The sequence below is a fragment of the Cryptomeria japonica genome, chromosome 3 (assembly GCF_030272615.1).
Source record: "Cryptomeria japonica chromosome 3, Sugi_1.0, whole genome shotgun sequence".
In the NCBI taxonomy this organism is placed as follows: Eukaryota; Viridiplantae; Streptophyta; class Pinopsida; order Cupressales; family Cupressaceae; genus Cryptomeria; species Cryptomeria japonica.
This window is the reverse complement of record NC_081407.1, coordinates 669,759,020-669,772,085: the sequence shown is the minus strand read 5'-3', so window position 1 is coordinate 669,772,085 and position 13,066 is coordinate 669,759,020.

Sequence of the window (13,066 nt, the reverse complement as noted above, 5' to 3'; positions counted from 1 at the left end):
AATTACAAGGAGAGATTGTTGGCATTTCAATAAGGATATTGAGAAGGTTGTTGATGACTATAGATATAACTAATTAAGGATGTTCACTGTCTTCATATTATTATTTTGTCATTGATGTCAAGAAATTGATTTTCTAATTTCGTATGATGTTGCCATATCTTAAGAAGTATGTTTTGAAAAGAGTTAAGATGTTGGTAAAAGACATAGAAAGAATGTGATGAATAAAGGGAAGAATAAGTTATTCAATGGGCAACTACTACTGAGTTAGACAATGATGAGATCATGATGTTTAGATTGTTTTGATATCCTACATATGCTATTGTTTGTAAGTTTAATACTATACTATGTTACCAAGAAAAGAACCTAGTCGGTAAACCCTAAGGTTATCGCTATTGGTTAATGAAGGCAGAATGTCTACCGAGTGAAGTCTAGTATTTACTGAGTTGCAACCGAGTAATAACAGAATGCATTGAATGAATAAAAGCATTATTTAAAGAAGGAAGCTGATGAGCTTGAGTTGATTAAATTATTGGTAAACCATGCATGAAGTTTGTTAAGAATCTATGGCAATGGAAGATCGACAAGAAGATCTACAGCTTAGATTGAACCACAATACCTTAGCACAAGTTCCAAGAAAAGTATGCAAGTTCCAAGGCAAGGTAAAACATTTTCAAATCAAAGGATACATTGAACCTGGTCAAGTTCGAAGATCTAATGGCTATGATTGATCATGGGAAATGTGATCAAGGAGATTAAGCGGTTAGCAAATTGTTTGTAAATAAGGAATTGTTGATAAACAATGTATGTGGGCAAGTGTAAGCATAGGAATGCTACATAGTGATTACCGAGCATAGAAGCTTGAAGAACTATTTTGATAACAGAGTAAGAGCCTAGCAGAGGGACAAGATAAGTCCTATGACTAGATTGTATTGAGAAAATAGGATTCTACTTTAACATTTTTAGATATGAAGTTGCAGATATATTTTATTACTGTTATTTTGTGAAGTGACAGAAAATCTCTTAACCGAGTGGACTTAATAGTCTTATTTGTAAAACCCTCTAGCAAGGTGACATTTAGATTGAGTGTTTGAAATCCTTTAACAAGGTCATCTCTAACAAGGTGAAGATCCTAACAGATCTGAGGGAAATCCCTTAACTAGGTCATATGTAGCAATGTGTTTGTAATCTTTAACAGGATTTTCTTTTAACTGAGCATACTCTAGAAGAGTATATTTCTTAGTGGGTCTGAAATCCCACAGTGGTTTTTCCCTATTTGGATTTCCACGTTAAATCTGGTGTTATATGTTTTATGATCTTATCTATTTATGAGTTTGCATGCTTTAAAGTTTTTCTGATAAGGTTACTGACGTTGAATCTGTTGATTTTGTGAAAGATTAAAGTTTGTATGATTCTCCCCCCCTCTCATCTTGCTAGCCTAACATCTGTACTAAACATATTAGTATCAAAACTATCAATTGGTATTAGAGCTTTGGACTAAGAAAAAAAAGTTTAGAAGTACGTGAGGCAAAGATCCAAAGATGTATAAGAGGGATGCACCGAAGCTGAACAAGTCAAGTTTCTCTACATGGTAGAAAAGGATGAAGCTGCACTTATCTCAAGTTGGAGAATATGTTGTATATTATCTAGAGAATGATTTCATCACACTGAGCACCTATCCATTGAAAATGGAAGAGATAAAGGCAAAGCAAGAACATATCCAAGCAATGATTGAAATAACATCTGCATTGACCGACTTAGAGTTTAATGATCTAGAAGGCTGCAATGATGCAAAGGCAATGTGAGATAAGCTCATATCTGTGTATGCTGGAGATGAACATGTTCAAGGAGAAAAAGTGGATAGTCTAAGAGGACAACTTGAATCTATGAGGATGAATGAAGGTGAAGACATAACCCAGTACAGTACAAGGCTAAAGGAGATTTAAATCAAATCAAAGGAGCATGAGGAACTATTGAAGAAAATGATGTAACAAGTAAGTTATTGAGAACCCTTCTACCAACCTATGCAATCTAAGTCTCTACAATCAATGAATTGAGGTTTGTACCCAATATGCCAATTTCTTTAGATGCTACTATTGGTAAGCTACATGCATTTGAGTTAAGTAACTTTGATAATAGTGGGTCATCGCTAAATAAAGTTGAGTCTACATTTAGTTCTTTCCATCTTGATAAAACTGATGATTACACTGATAGAAAATATAAGTACTCTAAAGGGAATCACAGTGGAGCAAGTGAAAGATTTTGCAAAAAAAATGGAGGAGGTACACAAACTGTATGAGGAAATTAGAAAGCAAGAAGAGTTTGAGGCACTATTAGCCAAAAGGCTACCGAGAGGAAAAGGTAAGTACAAAGGAAAGTTGCCTTTAAAATATTTTAACTATGATAGAATTGGACATATGGCTTCTAACTATCCTGACAAAGAATCTAGTGAAAAGAGAGATTACCGAGATGACAAACAGAAAGATAATCATTACAGAGGACACCGAGACTTCAGGAGAAGAGATAAAAAGACATGCCTAATAGCTGATGAGGAATCTAATGATGATAAATCAGACGAAACTAATACAGAGGAAGTTGTTTATGTGGCTATCAAGGATGGATCAGATGAAGAAAGGTATGAAGAAAAAGCTTTAATATCTCATATAAATACTAATGATTCTTGGATCATAGATAGTGGATGCTCACATCACATAATAGGTGATAAACACAAGTTTGTTATACTAGAAGATTATGATGGAGGATATGTAAGATTTGGTAATGATGCACCATGTCCAGTAAGAGGTAAAGGATCCATAACACTTCTTGACAATGCAAAATGCAATGATGTTTATTGGGTTGAAGGTTTGAAATACAATTTGTTGAGTGTAGCACAATTAAACAACACAGGTTGCTTAATAGAATTTCAGAAAGCAATTGTCAAAGTTCATGACAAACATGTAAAGTTAGCTACTACCGAGACACAAACAAAAGGTAACACATTTCACCTTGACTCAACTCAAAATAAGTATCTATATGCAAAGATAGATGATACCTGGTTATGGCATAAAAGGTTTTGTCATGTAAATTTTGATAATATGATCAAAATAAGTAAGAAGCACCGAGTAAGAGGTTTACCGAGTCTTGAAAAACCTAAGAATGCTATGTGCTGAGGATGCCAGATGGGTTAAATGACAAGATCAAGCTTTACAAGTAAGTCCTACACTTCTAATGGAATTTTAGATCTTGTGCATACTAATCTTTGTGGTCCTATAAAAGTTCAGAGTTATTATGGTGATAAATATTTCATATTATTTGTGGATGATTACTCAAGGATGATGTCAGTAATGTTTTGAAAAGAAAAATCATAAGCTTTTCAAATGTTTAAATGGTACAAGGAAAGAATTGAAAATTAAATAGGAAGACAACTAAAATGTCTTAGATCAGATAGAGGAGAGTTCACATCTGATGAATTCAACTTATTCTGCAATGATCATGGTATTAAAAAACAAGTCTCTGCACTAAGAACACCACAACAAAATGGATTAGCTTAGAGAAGAAACAGATCTATTGTGGATTGTGCCAAAACCTTGATGATTGAAAAGAAAGTGCCACAAACATTTTGGAGAGAAGCAATAAGCACAACAGTTTACACCCTGAACTGAGTACAACTAAAGAAAGGAACTTTGAAGACACCTTATGAAATCTAGTATGACAAGAAACCTAATGTAAGTTATTTTAAAATCTTTGGAAGTAGATACTATGTACACAAAGATGATAGAAATGGTAAGTTTGATCAGAAAAGTGAAGAAGGAACATTTCTTGGTTATTCTTCTAGAAGCAAAGCATTTAAATGTCTGATCAAATCATCTAACAAAATAGTAGAAAGTGAAAATGTGAAAATTGATGAATTTGTAGATAGAAATGATGAAGGAAACTCCAAAGAACCAGAAGATTATGAAGGATTTGTCTATGTTCAACCAAGAAGTCCTACTAAGAAGACTGCTAAAGAAAACAAAGAAGATATCCAGTTATCGAGTGATGAAGATCATACAGAGCCTACCAAGCCTATATTAGCCAGGTATGTTAGAAGGAATCATGCATCAAGTTAGATTATAGCAGATAAAGATGATCCAGTGATGACAAGGAACAAACTGAGACAAAATACATGTCTGATATCTAGATTTGAACCGAAGATAGTGAAAGAGGCATTTAACAGTAAAGATTGGATAAATGCTATGACAGAAGAGATTGATCAAATCAAGAAGAATGACACATGGACACGGGTCCCAAGATTGAAGGACAAAAATGTAATCAGTACAAAGTGGATTTTCAGAAACAAGCTGAATGAAAAAGGTGAGGTCATTAGAAATAAAGCAAGACTAGTTTGCAAAGGTTATGCTCAATAAGAAGGAATTGATTATGGTGAGACTTTTGCACCTGTGGCAAGACTTGAAGGAGTAAGAACATTGTTGGCATATGTTGCTTACAAGAATTTCAAGGTATATCAAATGGATGTGAAATCTACATTTCTGAATGGTATATTATAAGAAGAAGTCTTTATTGAACAACTTGAAGGATTTGTTGAAGGAAAGAATAATGATCAGGTATGTAAATTGAACAAAGCTTTATATGGTTTGAAACAAGCACCTAGAGCATGGTATGAGAGATTGCACTCATATTTGATCAAAATTAGTTTTATAAGAACTAGTGAAAACAACAATATGTACATGAAGAATGATGAAAATGCAATACTGATCTCAGCCATATTTGTTGATGATATTATCTTTTGTGGGAATGACTCTCTATGCAAGAACTTTGGAAATGAAATGAGCAAAGAATTTGAAATGTCATTAATTGGTGAGATAAAGTATTTCATAGGATTACAGATACTGCAAATGAAAGATGAGATTTTCATTACCCAATCCAAGTACATAAAGGAAATCTTGAAGAAATTTGGAATGGAGGATTCAAAACCAGTAAGTACTGCTATGACTACCAACTATAAACTATCAAACAATGATGAATCTGCATCTATTGATGAGACACTTTACCGATCTATGATTGGAAAGTTGCAATATGTTGTTCACTACAGGCTAGATATAGCACATGCAGTAGGTATAGTTGCAAGATTCTCTACAGATCCCAAGGAAACACACATGACAACAATCAAAAGAATTTTCAAATATTTGAAAGGCACTGAAGATTATGGCTTAGTATATCGGAAAGGAAATGTCTTTGATTTAAAAGTTTATACTAATGTTGATTGGGCAGGCAACATTGATGACAGGAAAAGCACAAGTGGAGGAGCTTTCTTTTTAGGAGAAAAACTAGTGAGTTGGCTTAGCAAGAAACAAGGATGTGTTTCACAGTCAACAACAGAAGCTGAATATGTTGCTGCAACATTGAATTGCACCAATATAGCATGGATCAAACAACTGTTGGAAGGCATAAATGAGCAAGTTACCGAGACAGTAACTATATTTTGTGACAATACTAGTGCCATAAACATGTCAAAGAATCCTTTTATGTACTCTGAGAAAAAGAACATCTCTATCAAATATCATTATCTTAGAGAAGAAGTTCAAGAAAACAAAGTGGTGTTGGAGTATGTTAGCACAAAGGAACAAATAGCAGATATCTTCACCAAGCCACTGCCAGGGGACACTTTTGAGTATCTTAGAAGTTATTTAGGGGTCCTACCCCTTTCTTCCATTCACTGATCGAGTTCAGTGAAAGCATCAATTCGATGACTCTACAAAATATCTTTTAGGAGTTGATGCTGATTTACACACTTTAGGAGGTTTTCTAAAGTTGTGAAAGAAACAAAAATAAGGAACAAGAATTGAAGACAAAATGATCTGACCAAGACTGAGTAGATACATAATAGCAAGGAATTCACTTCTCAGTAGAAGAAATTATGTTTTAGTTCTCTTTCATTTTTGGCATTGTTGTCAAAGGGGGAGAAGACTAATGATAGGGGAAGAGCATTTCAGCATTTCAGGATTTCACAGGAATCCAAATCATTTAGGTGAAATCACTTTGGTTTTTGCCATCAATGCCAAAGAAGGAGATTGTTGGCATTCCAATTACAATGAGAGATTATTGGCATTTCAATAAGGATATTGAGAAGGTTGTTGATGACTATAGATATAACTGATTAAGGATGTTCACTATCTTAATATTATTATTTTGTTATTGATGTCAAGAAATTGATTTTCTAATTCAGTATGATGTTGCCATATCTTAAGAAGTATGTTTTGAAAAGTGTTAAGATGTCGGTAAAAGACACAAAAAGAATGTGATGAATAAAGGGAAGAATAAGTTATTCAATGGGCAACTACTACCGAGTTAGACGATGATGAGATCATGATGTTTAGATTGTTTTGATATCCTACATATGCTATTGTTTGTAAGGTTAATACTATACTATGTTACCGACCAAAGAACCTAGGCGGTAAACACTAAGGAACCTAGTTGGTAAACCCTAAGGTTATCGCTATTGGTTAATGAAGGTAGAATGTCTACCGAGCGAAGTCTAGTATTTATCAAGTTGCAACCGAGTAATAATAGAATGCATTGAATGAATAAAAGCATTATTTAATGAAGGAAGTTGATGAGCTGGAGTTGATTAAATGATTGGTAAGCCATGGATGAAGTTTGTTAAGAATCTATGGCAATAGAAGATTGACAGGAAGATCTACAGCTTAGATTGAACTACAATACCTTAGCACAAGTTCCAAGAAATGTATGCAAGTTCCAAGGCAAGGTAAAAAGTTTTCAGATCAAAGGATACATTGAACTTGGTCAAGTTTGAAGATCTGATGGCTATGATTGATCATGGGAAATGTGATCAAGGAGATTAAGCAGTTAGCAAATTGTTTATAAATAAGGAACTATTGATAAACAATGTATGTGGGCAAGTGTAAGCACATGAATGCTACATAGTGATTACCGAGCATAGAAGCTTGAAGACCTATTTTGATAACAAAGTATAGAGCCCAATAGATGGACAAGATAAGTCCTATGACTAGATTGTATTGAGCAAATAGGATTTTGCTTTAGCATTTTTAGATGTGAAGTTGCAAATATATTTTATTACTGTTATTTTGTGAAGTGACAGAAAATTTCTTAACCGAGTGGACTTAACAGTCTTATTTGTAAAACCCTCTAGCAAGGTGACATTGAGATTGAGTGTTTGAAATCCTTTAACAAGGTCACCTCTAACAAGGTGAAGATCCTAATAGATCTGAGGGAAATCCCTTAACCAGGTCACATCTAGCACTGTGTTTGTAATCTTTAACAGGATTTACTTTTAACCAAGCATACTCTAGAAGAGTATATTTCTTAGTGGGTCCGAAATCCAGCAGTGGTTTTTCCCTATTTGGGTTTCCACGTAAAATCTGGTGTTATATGTTTTGTGATCTTATCTGTTTATGAGTTTGCATGCTTTACAATTTTTCTGATAAGGTTACCGAGGTTGAATCTATTGATTTTATGGAAGATTAAAGTTTGTATGTTTCACCTCCTCCTCTCATCTTGTTAGCTTGGCATCTGTACTAAACATATTAGTATCAGAACTATCATATATATGGTTTCTATGATTCTTCATTATGCAAATAGTTGTGGAGCTGATATCTATGTATTTGAGATAGTATATTGTATCATGATAATATTGTAATTGCAAGGAAAATATGTACTTGTATCTTGTATTCTTATTTAATAGGGCATTATGATGTAGAGACTATGATCTTTTAATGGAATAATATGTTATATTCATTATATGGTTCATGTTATAAGAATGTTTGTTATGTAGGAAAGAGATTCACATCTATATGGGAATAGGATTTGAAATGGATAGCTATGTGTATCTTATTTGTAGAAAATAGTGTTATGAGTAATCTTATTTGGAAGATAATCTAATACATAATGTATAGATTTGAATATGGTTTTGTTTTAATTTAACCTGATGGAATGTATGATTATTTTAAAGGAAGGAAGTTGATTAGACTTTTTAATATGATAGATAGTACTATTTGGATTCATATTGTGTTACATGGTTAGAGAAGAAATACATAATTAGGAACATTTAGATTAGGTGTTTTAAAACGAACCTAGAAAGCTAATGGGATATGGTAGGATATGTGTTTGATAGTTTATGATTCTCATGTTAAGAAAGATTATAATTATTGTAATAAATGTTAATGTTTTCATGACATGGATGTGTTAATGATAGTAAGTAATGGCGATGAGATACCCTAGGGAATATATGTTAGAAATATGTATTGTTATTTCCACTTGTGATATATGTTGCTATGATTATGTTTATGTTCATGATGTTCTATGCATTCATGTAGATGTTAATCTATGATATTGAGTAATGATAGTTCATTATGTAGTATTTTTAGTTGTTTTTAAAAGAAAAATTATCTTTATTTGTTAGTTAGTCTGGTTATTTCCTATAGGTAATTTTGGTAGGCATTACATTTGGTATCAAAGCCCATGTTCATACATTGGGTACTCTAGTCTCACTACTTTAGCATGGGATAACCCAACGATTTATCCCTTGTTCTTATTTTCTTGTATTTTCTCCTAACTTTGAGTTTATAGTTTCTTTTTCATCTTAGATAAACAAGATTGTGACTAGAGGTAGAGATCATGGTCATGGTGGTCATATGGGTATTCGTTGGAATCCTCGTCATAAGATTTTTGAACAATCACTCTATGAGGAGAAGTAATGGGAGAAGTAGGGTGGTGATACAATTCCTTAGTTGGTTATTGTGTTTCAGGATCTTCTTGGTTGCTTAGAACTAACACAAGAGGAGTCTCACCATTTTGGTCATTAGGGGAGAGAGTGATCTTGTTCACCTCATAGAAGAGTATATATTGTTGTGGATCAAGATCCAATTATATCTAGTCATATGAGAGATCTTTTGAGATCTTTTCCCCCTAATTTGGATTGTTCTAGTAGTGGCATGTAGGTAGAGACTGGGCTTCTAAACTTGGGCAGGTGTTGTTCTATGCATTTGTATATAAGTAACACCAAGGCTAGGTGTACAATCATGCATCTTCATGACTTTTCTTTGACATGGTGGTGTATGGAGGAGAAAAAATTGTGGTTGGATATTGCAAATATTTTTGGGAGTTGTTCCTTGTGTTGCTTTGTGCCCAATTCTTGTAAGATCATTGGATGTAGAGAAAGGGAGATGAGTTTCATATTTTGAGGTAGAAAAACATGTCATTTGATTAGAAAGCATAAGTTATTTGAACATAACTAGTATGATGGTATAGAAAGTAACAAGCCTCTATTGATTCAATATTTAGTTAGAGGTCTTAGTGACCACATTAGTGGACGGGTTCAACTTCTCGAACCTAGGACTATGGAGCCTACTATGGAGAAGGAAGGGTTGGATGAGGAGAACCTTAATTTTTCTTTGGGAGGTACACTAAGTGTATAGAAAATTAGTGGTCTATCCCCTAGACCAATCGAAAGAGTTACATAGCCACAACCTTCAGATGTTACTAGGAGTTATCCTTCTTTCTGGAGTAGGTAGTGGTTCCAAAAAAAGTTCCTTTCAAGTAAAAAATTTGTGCATGTTCCTAGATCTTAGTAGGATAGAGATTATGGCTGACAACATGATAGGTGATTTATTCCTTCTCAGCCAACATAAAGTTTCTAGCAAAGGTAGTGATCAACAACCTAATGTGCCTCTAGTGAGCAGAGAATTTGTTGGGAGAGATTGCTTCTCTTGTAGTAAACCAAGATATATTGCAATTAATTGACCTCATAGGACTATGTAGATATTAGGAAAGAGGCCAACAACTTTTGAGCCTATAGTAGGTGATGCAGGGTGATCCCATTATGTATCTATGGTCATTGATAATTATTAGGCTGAGCACCCGACTATAGTTGTTGAGACTACAAGTGAGGTAGATGGTTTCTCTTGATCAATATTATTTGATTTAGGTGCTTTAGCTTCTTTCCTTTCTCCTTAAATGTTAGAGTGATGTAGGCTTGCTAAATTAATACCTTTGGCTAGATTGTCTAAGGTTGCAGTTGATTCCTTTGTGTATGGTAGTCAGTTGGATTGAGGAATTTATACCACCTCCATGGATCGTTGAATTCCCTCTTAGGTTTATTATGGTGTTATGCTAGGAGCAGATTGAATTGAGGCTCATCAAACTAGTATTGATTGTTGTGGCAAGAGGTTGTAATGTCTAGATGATAGAGGAAAGAGAGTGAAGATAGTAGGTATTCGATGACCTATTTCTCTTTGTGTGAATTTCTCTATGCAATTGAAACTTTGTGCTTGATAGGGTTGTCAAATATTTGCAACATGGGTGAATGATTTGGATGGGAGAGTGGATTGTGATGATCTCTTTCATCTTCATCCAATCCTCAAAGAGTTTTCAAATGTATTTCCTAGGAAGCTTCCAAGTATTTCACCAAAGCACAACATTGATTTTCAAATTAATTTGGTTCTAGGAGTAGAGCCTATATCGAAGGCTCCATATTAGATAACTACTCAGGGGTTGAGTGAGTGGAGATTCCCATTGGATGATTTGTTGGCTAAGGGATTCATTCATCCTAGTGTATCCTCATGGGGTGCACTAGTGTTGTTTGTGAAGAAGGATATATCTCTTTGTCTATGCATTGATTATAAATAGCTTAATAAGGTGATGGTGAAGAATCAAGATCCCTTATCAAGGATTGATGAATTATTTGATCAGATTAAGGATGCAAAGGTCATCTCCAAGTTAGACCTTAAAGTCTAGGTATCATCAGTTGAGGATTCATGAGGAAGATATTTAACATACAACATTTGGCACTAGATATTGATATTATGAGTTTACAATGGTACCCTTTGGTCTCACTAATGCTACATCAGATTTAATGAGCTTGATGAATGGATTTTCTAGGACATATCATGATACGCTTGTATTGGTATTCTTGAATGATATATTGGTTTTCTTGAGATTAGTGGTGGAACATGAGAAGCACATGGGGATATTTTTGCAGTGTCTTCAAGAGATCCAATTGTACACCAATTAGTAGAGGGTATCACAATGGTTCCCTCTAAGATTTAGGCTATAGTAGATTAGGTAATATGCACTAATATGGGAAAGGTTCATATGTTCGTGGGTCTTGCAGGTTATTATCACAAATTTTTTCAGGATTTCTCGAGGATTTCTCATGCTATCACTTCTCTTCAAAGGAAAGGGAAGAAGTATGTGTGGTCAAATTAGTGTGAGATATATTTTTGGGTCCTCAAGGAGTGTCTAACTTGTGCACCTATTCTAGCAGTGCTATATCCTTTCGGTGATTTTCTATTGTACATAGATGCATCTTTGGAGGGCTTTGGAGAAGTCTTTGTTGCAATATGGCTTAGTAATAGCATATGAGTCGCATAAGCTCAAAGATCATGAGTTGAACTATATTTCTTATGATTTAGAGCTTGATGGAGACATTTTAGTCTTTGGCATCTGTTTGAGTTGAACAATCATCATGATAGTTTGTAGTCATAGTGTCGTAAATTATACATCCTTCCTAGGGTGGTACAATTTCACACTTAGTTTAGCACCTGCCTTAGTGTGTTTTCACCTTGCACTATTATTTCCCTTTAAGCATTTAAATAATTAATTTAATTAAATATAAAATCATATTTCATCACTGCTCACATTATAAAGTTGGACCTATTACCTTAAGTGTGCCCCTTTTTATTTTATTCCTCTAGTAAATCATTAAATCATAAACCCTAATTATGTCCTATTTAGACCTTTAAGGCCCAATTTTGCATATAAAAACACCTTGAAATAAGTTATAACTTTGGGATTCACTCTAATATCATCATTTCTAACTACCCTAAAAAAATTGGTGAAAAGTTGGTTAGACAGTGGCGGGAGTGCACATGGTCCTCGACCTTTTTTTCTCAAATTTCAGGAGCATAATTGTATGATATTATAATGCTTAACCCAAAAATATTGGTGGGAAATCAATTCCTAGGTTGGCCTAAAGGTGAAATTAAGTCAAAATTAATATCTAGGGTTTCATACATAAGAGCTCTCTTTCTTAATTTGAAGGCATCTAAGATCTATCAAATCTAAGGGAGTTTTTTAGCAAAGCAAGCATAAGGAGCCTTCTATATAGTGAAAGAGAAACCTATGTGGAATCTTCAAAAAAATTCAACAACAACAAAAAAAATTTCATCAATTAGGAGCCTTCAAGATATTGAAGAGCAATAAGAGATCTAGTGGCAATATCTCTCCCTTAGGGATCGGCGTGATTTCATATTATTTTGATGTCTTTGTATGAGCTTCTTTACATCAATTTTCATATTTACATTCATTATTTGAATCAATTAGCATCATTAATTTAGAGCATTTACTTTGTCAATTGCAATCATTAAGGGTTTACTCTTTAGGGTTGCTCTAGATTGTTTGAATTCATCCTAGGGTCTTGGACACACACAAGATTCCTACACACACTATTTTACTATACAAATGGGCTATTTGTGGAGGTGAAAATCACCAAAATAGGGGTTTAAATAAGGAAAAACCCTATATAGCCACCCAAAACTTCCCTTTTTCAATTTCAGGTGTAGAAACAGGTACCTGAAAGGCTTCTCGATTCAAGAAAAGACACAGGCACCACCGAAAATTCTCAAATTTGTAGAAAATTGTTAAGGATAGGGGTGTGGTACCCTAGTTCTACCAAGGAAAATGGTGTGGTGCCATGGTTGCTCCACTTTTAAGTGTTTTTTGGTAGTATACAGGTTCATGATCTCAAATTTGCAGTTTGTCAGTTACAGGTCTCTGTCAGATCATGAGGGATAGTGGCAGGACAACCTAGTCTTGGTCAGTTTGGATTAGTTTGTAGCATCAGGTACACATATTAAATCCTCCACATTTCATTCTTTCAATATCTCAGTTTTAGATCTACAAGTTTATATAATTTCAAGTTCATTTATGCTTCATTCTTGATCTCCTAGTCTACTTGATCAATCAAACCCTAGCTTTTCTCATCATTTGCAACAAGAGGAATATAACCCTATGAGCTAATCCTTGGATCTCT